The sequence below is a fragment of the Ranitomeya variabilis genome, chromosome 3 (assembly GCF_051348905.1).
Source record: "Ranitomeya variabilis isolate aRanVar5 chromosome 3, aRanVar5.hap1, whole genome shotgun sequence".
Taxonomy (NCBI): Eukaryota; Metazoa; Chordata; class Amphibia; order Anura; family Dendrobatidae; genus Ranitomeya; species Ranitomeya variabilis.
In genome coordinates, this window is record NC_135234.1 from 443785806 (window position 1) to 443810030 (window position 24225).

The 24225-nt window shown below is 45.6% G+C and overlaps 1 protein-coding gene across 5 annotated transcripts in view; it reads left to right on the top strand.

The window, feature by feature from the left end:
- The first annotated feature begins 16311 nt into the window (after positions 1 to 16311).
- GTF2IRD1 (GTF2I repeat domain containing 1) overlaps positions 16312 to 24225 on the top strand; it is a 156292-nt gene continuing 148378 nt past the window's right edge. For 4 of the 5 annotated variants that reach the window (XM_077296463.1, XM_077296466.1, XM_077296467.1 and 1 more), the window contains exon 1: positions 16312 to 16621. The gene's annotated coding sequence lies outside the window, so the exon portion shown is untranslated. The remainder of the gene's footprint in view (positions 16622 to 24225) is intronic. The other variant, XM_077296465.1, reaches the window with a different exon arrangement.

Genomic DNA, 24225 nt, shown 5'->3' on the forward strand with positions numbered 1-24225 from the left:
TAACCATGTATTCTCGAAGCACACTATCCATGTACTCAGCAGTGTGCCAGGCAGTGTGTAATCTGGAAGCACACTCTCCATGTACCCAGCAGTGTGCCAGACAGTGTGTAATCTAAAAGCACACTCTCCATGTACCCAGCAGTGTGCCAGGCAGTATGTCATCTGGAAGCACACTTTCCATGTCCCCAGCAGTGTGCCAGGCAGTGTGTAATCTAAAAGCACACTCTCCATGTACCCAACAGTGTATGGTAATCTGGAAGCATACCCTCCATGTACCCAGCAGTGTGCCAGACAGTGTGTAATCTGGAAGCACACCCTCCATGTACCCAGCAGTGTGTACAGTAATCTGGAAGCATACCCTCCATGTACCCAGCAGTGTGCCAGGCAGTATGAAATCTGGAAGCACACTCTCTATGTACCCAGTGTCACTCTGCTGCAATGCAGGTAGGTGCAGGCTCCACTAGATGGCAGTAGAGTGGAAGCAGGATTGCACTGCACTAACCTGCAGTGCAGCAGTGAGGCCACCAAATGTAGTCAAACATGCGCAGTACCAAAGGAATAAGCAAACTCACGGTCAGAGACAAGCCAGGGAGTCAGTAACGGTCAGGAGCCAAGAGACAAAAGACAGAAGCAGGTCCAGATACAAGCCAAGTCAACACCAGGGAGTCGGAACACTAAGGGGAAACACGGAGTCAAGACGGAAATAGGGGAAAACAGAGACACAGGTTCAGACAGCAAACGCAGCAAGACACTGCAAAATTTGTTTAAGAGACTGATCTGTTCTCTCAGTCTGACCATTGGTTTCGGGATGATAGGCCAAGGAGAAGGCCAAAGTAATACCTAACCTTTTACAAAAAGCCCGTCAAAATTTGAACACAAATTGTACCCCCTATCTGAAACCACATTCAAAGGCACACCATGCAATCGCACCACAAGCTCAACAAACAACCTAGAAAGTGTTTTAGCATTAGGCAGTTCCGCCAAAGGTACAAAATGCGCCTGTTTACTGAATCTATCCACCACCACCCAGACCACAGTTTTGCCATTGGAAGGAGGGAGATCAGTGATAAAGTCCATGGACAAATGAGTCCGAGGTCTATCCGGAATTGGCAATGGCACCAATTCCCCGGCCGGCCGGTTATGAGAGCTTTTAGCACGGGCACAAGTATCACAGGAAGACACAAACACGGCGACATCAGAAGCCATAGATGGCCACCAAAACAGCCTAGCAATAGCTCTACGAGTGGCCAAGATTCCAGGATGCCCACTAAGAGCAGAATCGTGGAACTCCTAAAGCACCCTCAATCGGTATTGACCCGGGACAAAGAGCTTGTTGTCAGGCAAAGACGGAGGAGCAAGAGACTGAGCCTCACGAATCTCCCACTCCAATTCTGAGGACACTGCTGCCACGAACACCCTGTGCTGAAGAAAGGAGGTAGAAGGTTCAGGAGGTGATATCGGATTCAAGCTGCAAGATAAGGCATTCGCCTTGACATTCTTGGAACCAGGCCGAAAGGTGATAGAAAAATTAAAGCGTGAAAAAAAACAGACCACCTCACCTGTCTGGGAGTCAAACGTTTGGCCGACTCAATGTAAGACAGATTATTGTGGTCAGTAATCACCGGGATCTGATGAACAGCTCCCTCCAAAAAGTGCCTCCATTCTTCAAAGGCCAACTTGATAGCTAAAAGCGCCCGATTCTCAACATTGGAATTTCAGCAGGAGAGAATTTTTTCGAGAAGAAGGCACAGGGCCTCAGGTTAGTCAAAGTGGAGGGTCCTTGGGATAACACTGCCCCCACCCCCTCCTCCGACGCATCCACTTCAACGATGAACAGTTCAGACGGATCAGGCTGGACCAAAACAGGGGCAGACATAAAGCATTTCTTAAATAAAGCAACAAACGCCTCCACAGTCGGAGCTGACCAGTTTTTTAGATCAGCCCCCTTACAAGTCAGATCATTGAGGGGCTTGACCACCTGTGAAAACCCCTTAATGAATTTCCTATCATAGGTTGCAAACCCCAGAAAACGTTGAAGACCCTTTAACCCCTTTCTTCCAGCTGACGGAATAGTACGTCAGCTGGCAGATCCCCTGCTTTAAGGTGGGCTCCGGCGGTGAGCCCACCTTAAAGCCGCGACATGTCAGCTGTTTTGTACAGCTGACATGTGCGCGCAATGAGCGCGAGCGGAATCGCGATCCGCCCGCGCCCATTAACTAGTTAAATGCTGCCGTCAAGCGCTGACAGCGGCATTTAACAGGCGCTCCCGGCCGCGCGGCCGGAAGTGCTCGCACCGCTGACCCCCGTCACATGATCGGGGGTCAGCGGTGCATTGCCATAACAACCAGAGGTCTCCTTGAGACTTCTATGGTTGTTGATGGCCGATTGCTTTGAGCGCCACCCTGTGGTCGGCGTTCAAAGTACACGACCATTTCTACTACATAGAGGTGATCTGTGCTTCACCTTTATGTAGCAGAGGCGATCGTGTTGTGCATGCTTCTAGCCTCCTATGGAGGCTATTGAAGCATGCCAAAATTAAAAAAAAGTGTTTAAAAATATAAAAAATATAAAAAATATATAAAAGTTTAAATCACCCCCTTTTCGCCCCAATCAAAATAAAACAATTAAAAAAAAATCAAACCTACACATATTTGGTATCGCCGCGTTCAGAATCGCCCGATCTATCAATAAAAACAAAGGATTAACCTGACCGCTAAATGGCGTAGTGAGAAAAAAAATCAAAACTCCAAAATTACGTTTTTTTGGTCGCCGCGACATTGCATTAAAATGCAATAACGGGCGATCAAAAGAATGTATCTACACCAAAATGGTATCATTAAAAACGTCAGCTCGGCACGCAAAAAATAAGCCCTCATCTGACCCCAGATCACGAAATATGGAGACGTTACGGGTATCGGAAAATCGCGCAATTTTTATTTTTTTTTTGCAAACTTTGGATTTTTTTTCCACCACTTAGATAAAAAAATAACCTAGACATGTTAGGTGTCTATGAACTCGTAATGACCTGGAGAATCATAATGGCAGGTCAGTTTTAGCATTTAGAAAACGTAGCAAAAAAGCCAAAAAAAAAACAAGTGTGAGATTACACTTTTTTTGCAATTTCATCACACTTGGAATTTTTTTCTTGTTTTCTGTTACACGACATGGTAAAACCAATGGTATCGTTCAAAAGTACATCTCGTCCCGCAAAAAATAAGCCCTCACATGGCCATATTGACGGAAAAATAAAAAAGTTATGGTTCTGGGAAGGAGGGGAGCGAAAAACGAAAACGAAAAAAACGGAAAAAGCTCCAGGGGTGAAGGGGTTAAGTCTCTGGGTTGCACCCAATCCACAATGGCCTGTACCTTCCCAGGGTCCAAACGAAACCCCTTGTCAGACAGAATGAACCCCAGAAAGGACAATTCTTGGACAAAATGTGCATTTTTCGGGTTTCGCAAAGAGTGAGTTCTCCCATATCCTCTGGAGAACTGCACGTAGGTGATCCAGGTGAACTTGTTTGTTAGATGAAAACACAAGGATATCATTTAAATATATCACCATAAACCCCAAAGACCAATAAAATCAGAAAATACATAGTTGATAAAATTGTGAATAACAGCTGGCGCATTAGTGAGACCAAAGGGCATAACCAAATTCTCAAATAACCCTTCAGAACTGATAAATTCCATTTTCCACTCATCCTCCTCCCGAATACGGATTAGATTATATGCTCCCCTGAGGTCCAATTTAGAAAACCATTTGGCCCCCGACAATTGATTGTACAAATCAGGGATGAGCGGGAGGGGATAGGTATTTCTCACTGTGATCTTATTTAAGAAAATCGAGGCACATGGGCAAACCACCATCTTTCTTTTTTTTCAAAAAATAATCCATCCGCCACAGAAGAGACGGATGTGGCCTTTCCATAGACTTTCAGAAATATACTCCTTAATAGCGGTTCGCTCCGGGCCAGAGAGGTTGTACAAACGGGCCTTGGGCAATTTAGCACCCGGAACCAGATTAATAGTACAGTCAAAAGGGTGGTGTGGTGGTAAGACCTCTGCCTCCTTTTCGGAAAAAACGTCCTGAAAATCCCTCAGGTACTCCGGGATACTTTCCACATTAACGGATGACACAAGTACACAAGTGGTAAGGCAATTTTTGACACAATTACAATTGACAATGTCCCGAGATTCCCAATCTATCACAGGGTTATGTAACTGTAACCAGTGGAACCCCAACACCAGTCCCGCAGGCAGATTGTCCAGAACAAAACATGAAATATGTTCCTGGTGCAAGGAACCCACTTTAAGGAGAAACTCCTCCGAGACAAATTTAATGACATTCTTAGCCAGCGGTGTTTTGTCAGTGGCAACAATATGAATAGGAGTCTCCAGGCCTAACTGTCTCTAAGGGTACTGTCACACAGTGCCATTTTGATCGCTACGACGGCACGATCCGTGACGTCGCAGCGTCGTATGATTATCGCTCCAGCGTCGTAGACTGCGGTCACACGTTGCAATCACGGCGCTGGAGCGATGCCGAAGTCCCCGGGTAACCAGGGTAAACATCGGGTTACTAAGCGCAGGGCCGCGCTTAGTAACCCGATGTTTACTCTGGTTACCAGCGTAAACGTAAAAAAAAACAAATAGTACATACTTACATTCCGGTGTCTGTCCCCCGGCGTCTCAGCTTCTCTGCACTGTGTAAGCACAGCGGCCGGAAAGCAGAGCGGTGACGTCAGACGTCACCGCTGTGCTCGCTTTCTGGCTGGCCGGCGCTCACAGTGCAGAGAAGCTGAGACGCCGGAGGACAGACACCGGAATGTAAGTATGTACTGTTTGTTTTTTTTACGTTTACGCTGGTAACCACGGTAAACATCGGGTTACTAAGCGCGGCCCTGCGCTTAGTTACCCGATGTTTACCCTGGTTACAAGCGAACACATCGCTGGATCGCTGTCACACACAACGATCCAGCGATGTCAGCGGGTGATCAAGCGACGAAAGAAAGTTCCAAACGATCTGCTACGACGTACAATTCTCAGCAGGGTCCCTGATCGCTGCTGCGTGTCAGACACTGCGATATCATAGCGATATCGCTAGAACGTCACGAATCGTACCGTCGTAGCGATCAAAATGGCACTGTGTGACAGTACCCTAACTTACACTTGGTCACCAAGTCAGTCAATAAATTCATGGATGACCCACAGTCCACGAAAGCAGAAGTGGGCGTGAAGCAACTCCCACAACTAAGTTCCACTTCCAACAATACTTTAGAGAATAAAGGAAAAAGGTACTTGAGAGTCTGGGTGACCTCCACGACAATCACCCAGACTCAGCCGCTTGTTAGTTGGTGGTCAGGAGGAACAGTCCTTTTTCCAATGTCTAGGATCTCCACAGTAAAAACACAGCTTTCCTTCACGTCCCTGTCTCCTCTCCTTCTCCTTGAGGTTGTTGGCCCCACCTCCATAGGTTCAGACAGTGGCAAAACAACAGAATTAGCAGGGAGCAACAGAACCTCTTGCTGTGTAACACCTCTCTCCTGCAGTCTCCGATCCATACAGATAGCCTGATTCGTAGCCTCCTCCAATTAGCTCGGTGGTAGTTGGAGAGCCAGAGCGTCCTTCAGGTGATCCGACAGTCCTCTCCTGAACTGACATCTGAGCGCAGAGTCATCCCAGGACACCTCAGTGGACCATCAACAGAACTCGGAGCTATATCATTCAGCTGAGAGCTCTGACCCGCTCAGACTCGTCAAAAATAAGTCCTAGGGCCTCAAAGAACCTATCCACAGACACACGTTCAGGGGCAGAAGCAGGAAAAGAGAAAGCACACAATTGAGGTCCCTCCCGAAGTAAGGAAATGATTATCCCCACTCACTGACTCTAATCTCCAAAAGATATGGATCTGAGAGAATACAATAGCTTGCAACTCTCCTTAAACGTACGGAACCTCTCATTTCCTGGGAGAAGGTATCTGGGAGCCTGACCGTAGGTTCCGGAGAGTGCAATGAGACATCAACAGTGTCAGAGTGCTTACAGGCAGACTGGGAAGTAGATCCCAGCAAAGATTTTACCGTGTCAGAAAACTCTCTTTGAACACACTCTCCAAGTACCCAGCAGTGTATAATGTGGAAGCAGACCCTCCATGTACCCAGCAGTGTGTAATCTGGAAGCACACTCTATGTATCCAGCAGTGCGTAATCTGGAAGACACTCTTCATGTACCTAGCACTGTGCCAGGCAGCGTGTAATCTGGAACACACGTTCCATGTACCCAGCAGTGTGTAATCTGGAAGCACACCATATGTATCCAGCAGTGTGTAATCTGGAACGCACTCTCCATGTACCCAGCAGTGTGCCCAGCAGTGTGTTATCTGGAAGCACACTCTCCATGTACCCAGCAGTGTGCCAGACAGTGTGTAATCTGGAAGCACACCCTCCATGTACCCACCAGTGTGTAATCTGGAAGCACACTCTATGTATCCAGCAGTGCGTAATCTGGAAGACACTCTTCATGTACCTAGCAGTGTGCCAGGCAGTGTGCAATCTAGAACACACGATCCATGTACTCAGCAGTGTTTAATCTGGAACACACTCTCCATGTACCCAGCAGTGTGCCCAGCAGTGTGTTATCTGGAAGCACATTCTCCATGTACCCAGCAGTGTACCAGGCAGTGTGTAATCTGGAAGCACACTCTCCATGTACCCAGCTGTGTGCCAGACAGCGTGTAATCTGGAAGCACACTCTCCATGTACCCAGCAGTGTGTAATCTGGAAGCACACCCTATGTATCCAGCAGTGTGTAATTTGGAAGAACACCCTCCATGTACCCAGCAGTGTGCCAGGCAGTGTGTAATCTGGAAGCACACTCTCCATGTATCCTGCAGTGTGCCAGGTAATGTGTAATCTGGAAGCACGCCCTCCATGTACCGAGCAGTGTGTAATCTGGAAGAGTAATCTCCATGCACCCAGCAGTGTGCCAGGCAGTGTATAATCTGGAAGCACACTCTCCATGTATCCTACAGTGTGCCAGGCAATGTGTAATCTGGAAGCACACTCTATGTATCCAGCAGTGCATAATCTGGAAGACACTCTCCATGCACCCAGCAGTATGCCCAGCAGTGTGTAATCTGGAAGCACACCCTCCATGTAATCAGCAGTATGCCAGGCAGTGTGTAATCTGGAAGAGTAATCTCCATGCACCCAGCAGTGTGCCAGGCAGTGTATAATCTGGAAGCACACTCTCCATGTACCCAGCAGTGTGCCAGGCAGTGTGTAATCTGGAAGAACACTCTCCATGTATCCTGCAGTGTTCCAGTCAATGTGTAATCTGGAAGCACACCCTCCATGTACCGAGCAGTGTGTAATCTGGAAGAGTACGCTCCATGCACCCAGCAGTGTGCCAGGCAGTGTGTAATCTGGAAGCACACTCTCCATGTATCCTACAGTGTGCCAGGAATGTGTAATCCGGAAGCACACTCTATGTATCCAGCAGTGCATAATCTGGAAGACACTCTCCATGCACCCAGCAGTATGCCCAGCAGTGTGTAATCTGGAAGCACACCCTCCATGTAACCAGCAGTTTGCCAGGCAGTGTGTAATCGGGAAGCACACTCTGCATGTACCCAGCAGTGTGTAATCTGGAAGCACACCATATGTATCCAGCAGTGTGTAATCTGGAACACACTCTCCATGTACCCAGCAGTATGCCCAGAAGTGTGTAATCTGGAAGCACACCCTCCATGTAACCAGCAGTTTGCCAGGCAGTGTGTAATCTGGAAGCACACTCTCCATGTACCCAGCAATGTGCCAGTGTGTAATCTGGAAGCACACTCTCCATGTACCCAGCAGTGTGTAATCTGGAAGCACACCCTATGTATCCAGCAGTGTGTAATTTGGAAGAACACCCTCCATGTACCCAGCAGTGTGCCAGGCAGTGTGTAATCTGGAAGCACACTCTCCATGTACCCAGCAGTGTGTAATCTGGAAGCACACCCTATGTATCCAGCAGTGTGTAATTTGGAAGAACACCCTCCATGTACCCAGCAGTGTGCCAGGCAGTGTGTAATCTGGAAGCACACTCTCCATGTATCCTGCAGTGTTCCAGGCAATGTGTAATCTGGAAGCACACCCTCCATGTACCGAGCAGTGTGTAATCTGGAAGAGTACTCTCCATGCACCCAGCAGTGTGCCAGGCAGTGTGTAATCTGGAAGCACACTCTCCATGTATCCTAAAGTGTGCCAGGCAATGTGTAATCCGGAAGCACACTCTATGTATCCAGCAGTGCATAATCTGGAAGACACTCTCCATGCACCCAGCAGTATGCCCAGCAGTGTGTAATCTGGAAGCACACCCTCCATGTAACCAGCAGTTTGCCAGGCAGTGTGTAATCTGGAAGCACACTCTACATGTACCCAGCAGTGTGTAATCTGGAAGCACACCATATGTATCCAGCAGTGTGTAATCTGGAACACACTCTCCATGTACCCAGCAGAATGCCCAGCAGTGTGTAATCTGGAAGCACACCCTCCATGTAACCAGCAGTTTGCCAGGCAGTGTATAATCTGGAAGCACACTCTACATGTACCCATCAGTGTGTAATCTGGAAGCACACCAAATGCATCCAGCAGTGTGAAATCTGGAACACACTCTTCATGTACCCAGCAGTATGAACAGCAGTGTGTAATCTGGAAGCACACCCTCCATGTAACCAGCAGTTTGCCAGGCAGTGTGTAATCTGGAACACACTCTCCATGTACCCAGCAGTGTGCCCAGCAGTGTGTTATCTGGAAGCACACTCTCTATCCGTTTTGTATTCACAAACCCTCCCTGCACCGCATGACTTCATGTGAATAAACCGCTCTGATTATTCAAAACCGGTGAGTGCGCTTTCATTTTCTTCTTGCATATCATTGTGAAATTGTTTTTTTTCCAAAGCAGCACCAAGGCAGAATCCCTGCAGCGGTTTTTTTGTTTGTTTTTTGACAAAAGGCATAGATGGTGCGATTCATACCCCTGGAGCAGAAAGGGTCTGGCGTATAGCGGCTGTGCGATTGCATTTTTTTCTTTTTACACTCTCCATGTACCCAGCAGTGTGCCAGACAGTGTGTAATCTGGAAGCCCACCCTCCATGTACCCACCAGTGTGTAATCTGGAAGCACACTCTATGTATCCAGCAGTGCGTAATCTGGAAGACACTCTTCATGTACCTAGCAGTGTGCCAGGCAGTGTGTAATCTAGAACACACGATCCATTTACTCAGCAGTGTGTAATCTGGAACACACTCTCCATGTACCCAGCAGTGTGCCCAGCAGTGTGTTATCTGGAAGCACACTCTCCATATACCCAGCAGTGTGCCAGACAGTGTGTAATCTGGAAGCACACTCTCCATGTACCCAGCAGTGTGTAATCTGGAAGCACACCCTATGTATCCAGCAGTGTGTAATTTGGAAGAACACCCTCCATGTACCCAGCAGTGTGCCAGGCAGTGTGTAATCTGGAAGCACACTCTCCATGTATCCTGCAGTGTGCCAGGCAATGTGTAATCTGGAAGCACGCCCTCCATGTACCGAGCAGTGTGTAATCTGGAAGAGTACTCTCCATGCACCCAGCAGTGTGCCAGGCAGTGTGTAATCTGGAAGCACACTCTCCATGTATCCTACAGTGTGCCAGGCAATGTGTAATCTGGAAGCACACTCTATGTATCCAGCAGTGCATAATCTGGAAGACACTCTCCATGCACCCAGCAGTATGCCCAGCAGTGTGTAATCTGGAAGCACACCCTCCATGTAATCAGCAGTTTGCCAGGCAGTGTGTAATCTGGAAGCACACTCTACATGTACCCAGCAGTGTGTAATCTGGAAGCACACCCTATGTATCCAGCAGTGTGTAATTTGGAAGAACACCCTCCATGTACCCAGCAGTGTGCCAGGCAATGTGTAATCTGGAAGCACACCCTCCATGTACCGAGCAGTGTGTAATCTGGAAGAGTACTCTCCATGCACCCAGCAGTGTGCCAGGCAGTGTGTAATCTGGAAGCACACTCTCCATGTATCCTACAGTGTGCCAGGCAATGTGTAATCTGGAAGCACACTCTATGTATCCAGCAGTGCATAATCTGGAAGACACTCTCCATGCACCCAGCAGTATGCCCAGCAGTGTGTAATCTGGAAGCACACCCTCCATGTAACCAGCAGTTTGCCAGGCAGTGTGTAATCTGGAAGCACACTCTACATGTACCCAGCAGTGTGTAATCGGGAAGCACACCATATGTATCCAGCAGTGTGTAATCTGGAACACACTCTCCATGTACCCAGCAGTATGCCCAGCAGTGTGTAATCTGGAAGCACACCCTCCATGTAACCAGCAGTTTGCCAGGCAATGTGTAATCCGGAAGCACACTCTAAATGTACCCAGCAGTGTGTAATCTGGAAGCACACCATATGCATCCAGCAGTGTGTAATCTGGAACACACTCTCCATGTACCCAGCAGTATGCCCAGCAGTGTGTAATCTAGAAGCACACCCTCCATGTAACCAGCAGTTTGCCAGGCAGTGTGTAATCTGGAAGCACAATCTACATGTACCCAGCAGTGTGTAATCTGGAAGCACACTCTACATGTACCCAGCAGTGTGTAATCGGGAAGCACACCATATGTATCCAGCAGTGTGTAATCTGGAACACACTCTCCATGTACCCAGCAGTATGCCCAGCAGTGTGTAATCTGGAAGCACACCCTCCATGTAACCAGCAGTTTGCCAAGCAATGTGTAATCTGGAAGCACACTCTACATGTACCCAGCAGTGTGTAATCTGGAAGCACACCATATGCATCCAGCAGTGTGTAATCTGGAACACACTCTCCATGTACCCAGCAGTATGCCCAGCAGTGTGTAATCTAGAAGCACACCCTCCATGTAACCAGCAGTTTGCCAGGCAGTGTGTAATCTGGAACACACTCTCCATGTACCCAGCAGTATGCCCAGCAGTGAGCAATCTGGAAGCACACTCTCCATGTAACCAGCAGTTTGCCAGGCAGTGTGTAATCTGGAAGCACACTCTACATGTACCCAGCAGTATGTAATCTGGAAGTACACCCTATGTATCCAGCAGTGTGTAATCTGGAAGCACACCCTATGTATCCAGCAGTGTGTAATCTGGAAGCACACCCTATGTATCCAGCAGTGTGTAATCTGGAAGCACACTCTACATGTACCCAGCAGTATGTAATCTGGAAGCACACCCTATGTATCCAGCAGTATGTAATCTGGAAGCACACCCTATGTATCCAGCAGTGTGTAATCTGGAAGCACACCCTATGTATCCAGCAGTGTGTAATCTGGAAGCACACCCTATGTATCCAGCAGTGTGTAATCTGGAAGCACACCCTATGTATCCAGCAGTGTGTAATCTGGAAGCACACCCTATGTATCCAGCAGTGTGTAATCTGGAAGCACACCCTATGTATCCAGCAGTGTGTAATCTGGAAGCACACCCTATGTATCCAGCAGTGTGTAATCTGGAAGCACACTCTACATGTACCCAGCAGTGTGTAATCTGGAAGCACACTCTCCATGTACCCAGCAGTGTGTAATCTGGAAGCACACCCTATGTATCCAGCAGTGTGTAATCTGGAAGCACACTCTACATGTACCCAGCAGTATGTAATCTGGAAGCACACCCTATGTATCCAGCAGTATGTAATCTGGAAGCACACCCTATGTATCCAGCAGTGTGTAATCTGGAAGCACACCCTATGTATCCAGCAGTATGTAATCTGGAAGCACACCCTATGTATCCAGCAGTGCGTAATCTGGAAGCACACCCTATGTATCCAGCAGTGTGTAATCTGGAAGCACACCCTATGTATCCAGCAGTGTGTAATCTGGAAGCACACCCTATGTATCCAGCAGTGTGTAATCTGGAAGCACACCCTATGTATCCAGCAGTGTGTAATCTGGAAGCACACCCTATGTATCTAGCAGTGTGTAATCTGGAAGCACACCCTCCATGTACCCTGCAGTGTGTAATCTGGAAGCACACTCTCCATGTACCCAGCAGTGTGTAATCTGGAAGCACACTCTCCATGTACCCAGCAGTGTGTAATCTGGAAGCACACTCTACATGTACCCAGCAGTGTGTAATCTGGAAGCACACTCTACATGTACCCAGCAGTGTGTAATCTGGAAGCACACTCTACATGTACCCAGCAGTGTGTAATCTGGAAGCACACCCTATGTATCCAGCAGTATGTAATCTGGAAGCACACCCTATGTATCCAGCAGTGTGTAATCTGGAAGCACACCCTATGTATCCAGCAGTATGTAATCTGGAAGCACACCCTATGTACCCAGCAGTATGTAATCTGGAAGCACACCCTATGTATCCAGCAGTGTGTAATCTGGAAGCACACCCTATGTATCCAGCAGTGTGTAATCTGGAAGCACACCCTATGTATCCAGCAGTGTGTAATCTGGAAGCACACCCTATGTATCCAGCAGTGTGTAATCTGGAAGCACACCCTATGTATCCAGCAGTATGTAATCTGGAAGCACACTCTACATGTACCCAGCAGTATGTAATCTGGAAGCACACTCTACATGTACCCAGCAGTATGTAATCTGGAAGCACACCCTATGTATCCAGCAGTGTGTAATTTGGAAGCACACTCTACATGTACCCAGCAATATGTAATCTGGAAGCACACTCTACATGTACCCAGCAGTATGTAATCTGGAAGCACACCCTATGTATCCAGCAGTGTGTAATCTGGAAGCACACCCTATGTATCCAGCAGTGTGTAATCTGGAAGCACACCCTATGTATCCAGCAGTGTGTAATCTGGAAGCACACTCTCCATGTACCCTGCAGTGTGTAATCTGGAAGCACACTCTCCATGTACCCAGCAGTGTGTAATCTGGAAGCACACTCTCCATGTACCCAGCAGTGTGTAATCTGGAAGCACACTCTACATGTACCCAGCAGTGTGTAATCTGGAAGCACACTCTACATGTACCCAGCAGTGTGTAATCTGGAAGCACACTCTACATGTACCCAGCAGTGTGTAATCTGGAAGCACACCCTATGTATCCAGCAGTATGTAATCTGGAAGCACACCCTATGTATCCAGCAGTGTGTAATCTGGAAGCACACCCTATGTATCCAGCAGTATGTAATCTGGAAGCACACCCTATGTACCCAGCAGTATGTAATCTGGAAGCACACCCTATGTATCCAGCAGTGTGTAATCTGGAAGCACACCCTATGTATCCAGCAGTGTGTAATCTGGAAGCACACCCTATGTATCCAGCAGTGTGTAATCTGGAAGCACACCCTATGTATCCAGCAGTGTGTAATCTGGAAGCACACCCTATGTATCCAGCAGTATGTAATCTGGAAGCACACTCTACATGTACCCAGCAATATGTAATCTGGAAGCACACTCTACATGTACCCAGCAGTATGTAATCTGGAAGCACACCCTATGTATCCAGCAGTGTGTAATCTGGAAGCACACTCTACATGTACCCAGCAATATGTAATCTGGAAGCACACTCTACATGTACCCAGCAGTATGTAATCTGGAAGCACACCCTATGTATCCAGCAGTGTGTAATCTGGAAGCACACCCTATGTATCCAGCAGTGTGTAATCTGGAAGCACACCCTATGTATCCAGCAGTGTGTAATCTGGAAGCACACCCTATGTATCCAGCAGTGTGTAATCTGGAAGCACACTCTCCATGTACCCAGCAGTTTGCCAGGCAGTGTGTAATCTGGAAGCACACTCTCCATGTACCCAGCAGTGTGTAATCTGGAAGCACACTCTACATGTACCCAGACAGTGTGTAATCTGGAAGCACACCCTATGTATCCAGCAGTATGTAATCTGGAAGCACACCCTATGTATCCAGCAGTGTGTAATCTGGAAGCACACCCTATGTATCCAGCAGTATGTAATCTGGAAGCACACCCTATGTACCCAGCAGTATGTAATCTGGAAGCACACCCTATGTATCCAGCAGTGTGTAATCTGGAAGCACACCCTATGTATCCAGCAGTGTGTAATCTGGAAGCACACCCTATGTATCCAGCAGTGTGTAATCTGGAAGCACACCCTATGTATCCAGCAGTGTGTAATCTGGAAGCACACCCTATGTATCCAGCAGTATGTAATCTGGAAGCACACTCTACATGTACCCAGCAGTATGTAATCTGGAAGCACACTCTACATGTACCCAGCAGTATGTAATCTGGAAGCACACCCTATGTATCCAGCAGTGTGTAATTTGGAAGCACACTCTACATGTACCCAGCAATATGTAATCTGGAAGCACACTCTACATGTACCCAGCAGTATGTAATCTGGAAGCACACCCTATGTATCCAGCAGTGTGTAATCTGGAAGCACACCCTATGTATCCAGCAGTGTGTAATCTGGAAGCACACCCTATGTATCCAGCAGTGTGTAATCTGGAAGCACACTCTCCATGTACCCTGCAGTGTGTAATCTGGAAGCACACTCTCCATGTACTCAGCAGTGTGTAATCTGGAAGCACACTCTCCATGTACCCAGCAGTGTGTAATCTGGAAGCACACTCTACATGTACCCAGCAGTGTGTAATCTGGAAGCACACTCTACATGTACCCAGCAGTGTGTAATCTGGAAGCACACTCTACATGTACCCAGCAGTGTGTAATCTGGAAGCACACCCTATGTATCCAGCAGTATGTAATCTGGAAGCACACCCTATGTATCCAGCAGTATGTAATCTGGAAGCACACCCTATGTACCCAGCAGTATGTAATCTGGAAGCACACCCTATGTATCCAGCAGTGTGTAATCTGGAAGCACACCCTATGTATCCAGCAGTGTGTAATCTGGAAGCACACCCTATGTATCCAGCAGTGTGTAATCTGGAAGCACACCCTATGTATCCAGCAGTGTGTAATCTGGAAGCACACCCTATGTATCCAGCAGTATGTAATCTGGAAGCACACTCTACATGTACCCAGCAATATGTAATCTGGAAGCACACTCTACATGTACCCAGCAGTATGTAATCTGGAAGCACACCCTATGTATCCAGCAGTGTGTAATCTGGAAGCACACTCTACATGTACCCAGCAATATGTAATCTGGAAGCACACTCTACATGTACCCAGCAGTATGTAATCTGGAAGCACACCCTATGTATCCAGCAGTGTGTAATCTGGAAGCACACCCTATGTATCCAGCAGTGTGTAATCTGGAAGCACACCCTATGTATCCAGCAGTGTGTAATCTGGAAGCACACCCTATGTATCCAGCAGTGTGTAATCTGGAAGCACACTCTCCATGTACCCAGCAGTTTGACAGGCAGTGTGTAATCTGGAAGCACACTCTCCATGTACCCAGCAGTTTGCCAGGCAGTGTGTAATCTGGAAGCACACTCTCCATGTACCCAGCAGTGTGTAATCTGGAAGCACACTCTACATGTACCCAGACAGTGTGTAATCTGGAAGCACACTCTACATGTACCCAGCAGTATGTAATCTGGAAGCACACCCTATGTATCCAGCAGTATGTAATCTGGAAGCACACCCTATGTATCCAGCAGTATGTAATCTGGAAGCACACCCTATGTATCCAGCAGTGTGTAATCTGGAAGCACACCCTATGTATCCAGCAGTGTGTAATCTGGAAGCACACCCTATGTATCCAGCAGTGTGTAATCTGGAAGCACACCCTATGTATCCAGCAGTATGTAATCTGGAAGCACACTCTACATGTACCCAGCAATATGTAATCTGGAAGCACACTCTACATGTACCCAGCAGTATGTAATCTGGAAGCACACCCTATGTATCCAGCAGTGTGTAATCTGGAAGCACACTCTACATGTACCCAGCAATATGTAATCTGGAAGCACACTCTACATGTACCCAGCAGTATGTAATCTGGAAGCACACCCTATGTATCCAGCAGTGTGTAATCTGGAAGCACACCCTATGTATCCAGCAGTGTGTAATCTGGAAGCACACCCTATGTATCCAGCAGTGTGTAATCTGGAAGCACACCCTATGTATCCAGCAGTGTGTAATCTGGAAGCACACCCTCCATGTACCCTGCAGTGTATCTCTGTAACCGCAGGATCCGTGTGCCCAGCACAGCCCTCACCCTCACCCCAGTGTGAGGGGACAGCAGCACAATCTCACTCCACCTATCCCCTTTCTTCTTTCTGTCTTCTCTAGCTTTTTCCTCTTTCCTCCTTGAAGCTGGTTTGTTAATCCTGTATGTAAATTACAGCCAATAGATGTTGTTGTTGAGCAGGGTTGGGATTAGAGACAGGGCGAATGGCTTTCAATCTTACTGGGATTATAGAACAAAGGGACTCCTGCTCCACACACATATACCCAGTCACACACAAAAAGGGGTTTCTTTTGGGAGGGGGTGGGAAGAGCTCTGCCCCTACTGGCTCTCTGCAGACAGGAGGACGGGGGGCTGATACAACACATATCTATTTGCACTGCGGATTGGGGGGAGCTGGCTGCTGCTCTGTGAGGAATTACCAGTCCCCTTCACCCCTCCTGGTATAGGAAGCTGGAGGATCTCACACACCAGGACTGGCACCTCTCCTGGTAAGGGAAAAAAAGCAACAAAGTTTGTGTGTGATCCATTCATATGTCCACACGTGACTCCAGGCTGTGAGTGTGTGAGGAGGAGAGGGGTCACACTGTGGGTGGGTGGGTGTGAGGTGATTCCAGTGGACCTGGCTGTCCCCTCCCTCCCACTCATGGCACTGTCACTTTCATTTTGCTGTGTTTTTGTGTTTGCCTCCACACATCCTAATCTGGGACTGCTACATGCACTTTGCCTTTATGTGGGGTGACAGACTTTCCAGGGCATAGACTTCTAATAACATGGGATTGGTGCTGCCTAGGAGGGCATTTATTGCTAACCGGCTGGTGGACAGGGTCTGGATATGTGGGCATCCTGAACCCTCCTGGACAGCAACGTTACCTAGTCGGTGGTCTTATCACCCACCCACCCAAACCTTGGAGCAGGTGCCATACTCATGTCTGGTCCCACCACAAATAATGGATGCGGCTGTATCTAATGTAAATATCCCATCAACTGTAAACTTTTTTATGGGCCCTTCAAACATATCCATCAGAAATAGTCGTTGCCCACTGAAGGCATTACTCCACTAATGTATATCCCCATGTACGCGGATCTGCCGGCCATTGCTAAAAAAAAGCGTATACTTTCCAGTTTAATGCAGATTTTTTTTCTGTAGTTATACCCTAAATTGCATGCACTAGGACGCACTTTTGACTTACGTCTCCACGATAAAAGTGTGTGAGAGCCCAGGGTGAATATTCATATGCAACACTTTTTGTGATGAAAATATGTGTTATTTTGCTCCTGGTCCATGGTGAAAATGTACGACATTCCTGCAACATAATGGGCACGATGTGGATAATGCTTGCAGCGTGTCCCGTACTCCGCATAGATTCCTGGAACAGTTCAGCCACATCTGGACATACAATTTATGCCTTTATACATGGTTTTATACAGAAGGTGCAAATCCCAGTGTTACAAATATTAGATTATAATATGATATAATATTTACCAGATGCCACTGTATAGAATGGCACAAACTGCTACGCTATGCTACACAGCAATAATGAAAAAGTATAACAACAAATGGGGGTGGGGTGTCATGGACATTTGGTATATGGGTAGGTAACATTGTGACTGCACCCTTAATGTCAGTGGTTGGTATCCGTATTTACCACTTTAAAGCAAAAAATAATATATACATATATATACCATATATATAATTTTTTCTTATTATATATATATATATATATATATATATATATATATATATACGTATATATATATATATATATATATATATATATATACATATAGCCTGCCATTTGGGTCTGAATTTAACCATAGATTTTCACCTAAAGAAAGGAGTGCTGCCTTCTTCTTGTGCTTGTGCACCCGATAGTATATATTGTGCTGTTCCGCTTTTTTGGTTATATATATATATATATATATATCTACTATATAATTGTCTAAGGGTCACTTCTGTCTGTTTGTCTGTCCTTCTGTCTGTCTTTCTTTCTGTCACGGATATTCATTGGTCGCAGCCTCTGTCTGTCATGGAATCCAAGTCGCTGATTGGTCGTGGGCGTTTTGCCGCAACCAATCAGCGACGCGCACAGTCCGGAAGAAAATGGCCGCTCCTTACTCTCCACACTCAGTGCCCGGCGCCCGCATACTCCCCTCCGGCCACCGCTCACACAGGGTTAATGCCGGCGGTAACGGACCGCGTTATGCCATGGGTAACGCACTCCGTAACCGCTGCTATTAACCCTGTGTGTCCCCAATTTTTTACTATTGAGGCTGCCTATGCAACATCAATAGTAAAAAAATTTAATGTTAAAAATAATAAAAAAAAACCAAACCTGCTATACTCACACTCCATAGTCCGCCGAGCCGCTCGCGCTGGCCGCCATCTTCTGTTCCCGGCGATGCATTGCAAAATTACCCAGAAGACTTAGCGGTCTCGCGACCGGCGGCCGGCACGAGCGGCTCGGCGGAGCTTCAGTGGATCCCAAGCGTCGGTAACCGCTTCCTGGATCCAGGCGGCAACGGAAGGTGAATATATAACTATTTTTTATTTTAATTCTTTTTTTTTTTAAACAGGGATATCATGCCCACATTGCTATATACGTGGGCTGCACAATATACAACGTGGGCTGCGCAATATACTACATGGGCTGCGCAATATACAACGTGTGCTGCGCAATATACTACGTGGGCTGCGCAATATACTACGTGGTCTGCGCAATATACAACGTGGGCTCTGCAATATACAACGTGGGCTGCGCAATATACAACGTGGGCTGCGCAATGTACTACATGGGCTGCGCAATGTACTGCGTGGGTTGCGCAATGTACTGCGTGGGCTGCGCAATGTACTGCGTGGGCTGCGCAATGTACTGCGTTGGCTGCGCAATGTACTGCGTGGGCTGCGCAATGTACTGCGTGGGCTGCGCAATGTACTGCGTGGGCTGCGCAATATACTACGTGGGCTGTGCTATACACTACGCATACATATTCTAGAATACCCGATGCGTTAGAATCGGGCCACCATCTAGTATATATATATATATATATATATATATATATATATATATATATATAGCCAAATTTGTAAATCAGGAGGTGATAAAGTCTGACCTGTCTCCTTCAACATCAGTGGCAGCAAAATGAAAAAGAGTTTATTCTAATGCCAACTGCTGCCATATTTATAGGTAACTAGCTGTACTACCCGGCTTCGCCCGGGTTAATGACTGCTGTTAGCAAAATAGAATGTGTTAACAAAAATTTATTCTGCACACAAAAACCACAAAACAAATAGATAGAAATGTAATTATTAAAAGGCAAAAACTAAGCTAATAGAAGAATTTCACAACATATATTAGCTTTGTTATACTGAGAATGTCTTTGTTGCCTATATTAACCAATCAGAGCTCAGGTTAATTAACTGTAGCAAAATAGAAGCTGAGCTGTGATTGGTTGCTATTGGCAGCCTGATAAATCCCCAGCCAACAGGAAGCCCTCCCCCCTGGCAGTATATATTAGCTCACACATACACATAATAGACAGGCCATGTGACTGACAGCTGCCGTATTTCCTATATGGTACATTTGTTGCTCTTGTAGTTTGTCTGCTTATTAATCAGATTTTTATTTTTGAAGGACAATACCAGACTTGTGTGTGTTTTAGGGTGAGTTTCATGTGTCAAGTTGTGTGTGTTGAGTTGCGTGTGGCGACATGCATGTAGCGACTTTTGTGAGATGAGTTTTGTGTGGTGACATGCGTGTAGCAACATTTTGTGTGTCGAGTTGCATGTGACAGGTTAGTGTAGCAAGTTGTGTGCAGCAAGATTTGTGCATGGCGAGTTTTGCGCGTGGCGAGTTTTATGTGTGGTGCGTTTTGAGTATGTGCAAGTTTTATGTGAGGCAACTTTTGCATGTGGTGCAACTTTTGTACATGTGGCAATTTTTCTGTGTGTGCAAGTTTTGCATGAGGTGAGTTTTCCATGAGGTGAGTTTTGCACGTGTGGCGAGTTTTGCGTGAGCCTAGTTTTGCATATGGCGAGTTTTGCATGTAGCGAGTTTTGCGCGTTGCGAGTTTTGAGTGGTGACTTTTGTGTTTCGACTTTTATGTGGCGAGGTTGGTGTGTGTGTGGTGAAATGTGTGCTGAGGGTGGTATATGTGTTCAAGCACGTGGTAGTGTGTGGCGCATTTTGTGTTTGTGTTCACATCCCAGTGTGTGGTGAGTATCCCATGTCGGGGCCCCACCTTAGCAACTGTACGGTATATACTCTTTGGCACCATCGCTCTCATTCTTTAAGTCCTCATTGTTCACATCTGGCAGCTGTCAATTTTCCTCCAACACTTTTCCCTTCACTTTTTCCCCATTATGTAGATAGGGGCAAAATTGTTTGGTGAATTGGAATGCGCGGGGTTAAAATTTCACCTCACAACATAGCCTATGACGCTCTCGGGGTCCAGACGTGTGACTGTGCAAAATTTTGTGGCTGTAGCTGCGACGGTGCAGATGCCAATCCCGGACATACACACATACATACATACACACATTCAGCTTTATATATTAGATATACCTGTATGTAATCTCCTGTATATAGTATATACCTGTGTGTCATCTCACCTATATATAGTATATATCTGTGTGTCATCTCCTTCTGTATATAGTATATACCTGTATGTCATCTCCTCCTATACATAGCATATACCTGTATGTCATCTCCTCCTGTATATACTATATACCTGTAGGTAATCTGCTCCTGTATATAGTATATACCTGTGTGTCATCTCCTCCTGTATATAGTATATACCTGTATGTCATCTCCTCCTGTATGTAGTATGTACCTGTATGTCATCTCCTCCTCTATATAGTATATACCTGTGTGTCATCTCTCCTGTATATAGTATATATCTGTGTGTCATCTCCTCCTGTATATAGCATATACCTGTGTGTCATCTCCCCTGTAAATAGTATATACCTGTGTGTCATCTCCTCCTGTATATAGTATATAACTGTATGTCATCTCCTCCTGTATTAGCCCTCGTTCACACGTTATTTGGTCAGTATTTTTACCTCAGTATTTGTAAGCTAAAATGGCAGCCTGATAAATCCCCAGCCAACAGTAAGCCCTCCCCCTGGCAGTATATATTAGCTCACACATACACATAATAGACTGGTCATGTGACTGACAGCTGCCGGATTCCTATATGGTACATTTGTTGCTCTTGTAGTTTGTCTGCTTATTAATCAGATTTTTATTTTTGAAGGATAATACCAGACTTGTGTGTGTTTTAGGGCGAGTTTCGTGTGTCAAGTTGTGTGTGTTGAGTTGCGTGTGGCGACATACATGTAGGGACTTTTGTGAGATGAGTTTTGTGTGGCGACATGTGTGTAGCAACTTTTTGTGTCGAGTTGCATGTGACAGGTTAGTGTAGCAAGTTGTGTGCAGCAAGTTTTGCGCATGGCGAGTTTTGCGCGTGGCGAGTTTTATGTGTGGTGCCTTTTGAGTATGTGCAAGTTTTGTGTGAGGCAACTTTTGCATGTGTTGCAACTTTTGTGTATGTGGCAATTTTTCTGCGTGTGGCAATTTTTCTGCGTGTGCAAGTTTTGCGTGTGGCGAGTTTTCCATGAGGTGAGTTTTGCACGTGTGGCGAATTTTGCATGTGGAGATTTTTGCGCGTGGCGAGTTTTGAGCGGCGACTTTTGTGTTTCTACTTTTATGTGGTGAGGTTGGTGTATGTGTGGTGAAATGTGCGCTGAGGGTGGTATATGTGTTCGAGCACGTGGTAGTGTGTGGCGCATTTTGTGTGTGTGTTCATATCCCCGTGGTGGTGTGGTGATTATCCCATGTCGGGGCCCCACCTTAGCAACTGTACAGTATATACTCTTTGGCGCCATCACTCTCATTCTTTAAGTCCCCCTTGTTCACATCTGGCAGCTGTTAATTTGCCTCCAACACTTTTCCTTTCATATTTTCCCCATTATGTAGATAGGGGCAAAAATGTTTGGTGAATTGGAAAGCGCGGGGTTAAAATTTCACCTCACAACATAGCCTATGACGCTCTCGGGGTCCAGACGTGTGACTGTGCAAATTTTTGTGCCTGTAGCTGCGACGCCTCCAACACTTTTCCTTTCACTTTTTCCCCATTATGTAGATAGGGGCAAAATTGTTTGGTGAATTGGAAAGCGCGGGGTTAAAATTTCACCTCACAACATAGCCTATGACGCTCTCGGGGTCCAGACGTGTGACTGTGCAAAATTTTGTGGCTGTAGCTGCGACGGTTCAGATGCCAATCCCGGACATACATACATACATACATACACACACACACACATTCAGCTTTATATATTAGATTTCCCCAATTCTACATCCATTTGTGTTTTTTTTTTAACAGGAGTCAGAAATGAGACCCATAGACATAAAATGCAGCTTCTGGGAAAAACTGATCCTCATAGACTGAACTCTTATTTTTAATCCCATAGCAATGTATGTCAGGATTTTTTTTTTACGTTTCTTTGACATAAAGAGAACGGTCATTTTGCTTGTGAAGTTTACTTTGTCTATGGCTTTGAAATCTGCAGGTAACTTGCATTTTACAGTGAGTTCTGTAGATAAGGTTTACTTGTTGCTGATTTGTTCACTGGTACGTTATTTAATGGAGAAACGTCTGTACCCTTGAAATGCAGTAGGTTTAGGAGAGCAGATTGGAATAAGAATTGATTTCAGAGGTGGAGGAGGTAACTGGATGCACTGGGGACCGGATGAGTGCTGGAGTGCATTATAATATGGGAATTTTTTTTCAGTAAGCATCAGGCCCTATAGGCTGCCTCAATTTCATCAGCCTAGATTTTGAATTATTATGAGACAGGTTTTTGTTGAAACAGTGATGTATACAGTACATTACATAGAGTCTATTATCTATCTATCTATCTATCTATCTATCTATCTATCTATCTATCTATCTATCTCATATCTATCTCTCTATCCCATATCTATCTATCTGTCTATCTATCTATCTCTCTATCTCATATCTATCTATCTATCTATCTATCTATCTATCTATCTATCTATCTATCTATCTCTCTATCTCATATCTATCTATCTCATATCTATCTATCTATCTATCTATCTATCTATCTATCTATCTATCTATCTATCTATCTATCTCATATCTATCTATCTATCTCATATCTATCTATCTATCTATCTAATATCTATCTCTCTATCTCATATCTATCTATCTATCTATCTATCTATCTATCTATCTCATATCTATATATATCTCATAGCTACTCTATCTATCTATCTATCTATCTATCTATCTATCTATCTATCTATCTATCTATCTATCTATCTATCGCATATCTATATATATATCTCATAGCTACCTATCTATCTATCTATCTATCTATCTATCTATCTATCTATCTATCTATCTATCTATCTATCTATCTCATATCTATATATATCTCATAGCTACCTATCTATCTACTGTATCTATCTCTTATCTACCTATATATCTATCTATCTCATAGCTACTATCTATTTATCTATCTATAATAATAATAATCTTTATTTTCGTATAGCGCTAACATATTCCGCAGAGCTTTACAGTTTACACACATTATCATCGCTGTCCCCAATGGGGCTCACAATCTGAATTCCCTATCAGTATGATCTATCTATCTATCTATCTATAGATCTATATATGTATTATCTATCTATAGATCTATCGTAGATACTCGAGTATAAGCCGACCTGAGTATAAGCCGAGACCCCTAATTTTGCCACAAAAAACTGGGAAAACTGTAAAAATATATGGTGCTGGTACTTGAGCAGGGTGCCCAATACTCCATCGAGTAGTGAGCACGTTCACTTATCACTAATTACGGTACTACTAATTGTTAGACCTTAATCAGATGTCTGTTTTCTGTTTTGCGATTTGTTTATTTTTGTGTACTCGAAAAACTGACTGACTGCCATCAGTGCGCTAGCTCACATTTTCTTTAGGCTTTTGTATCAGACTTTTATCATTGTTTTGTCAATGCCAGTGTGTCAGTTTTTACCATTAATGTCTCATCAGGTTTTTCTTGGATACAAACATA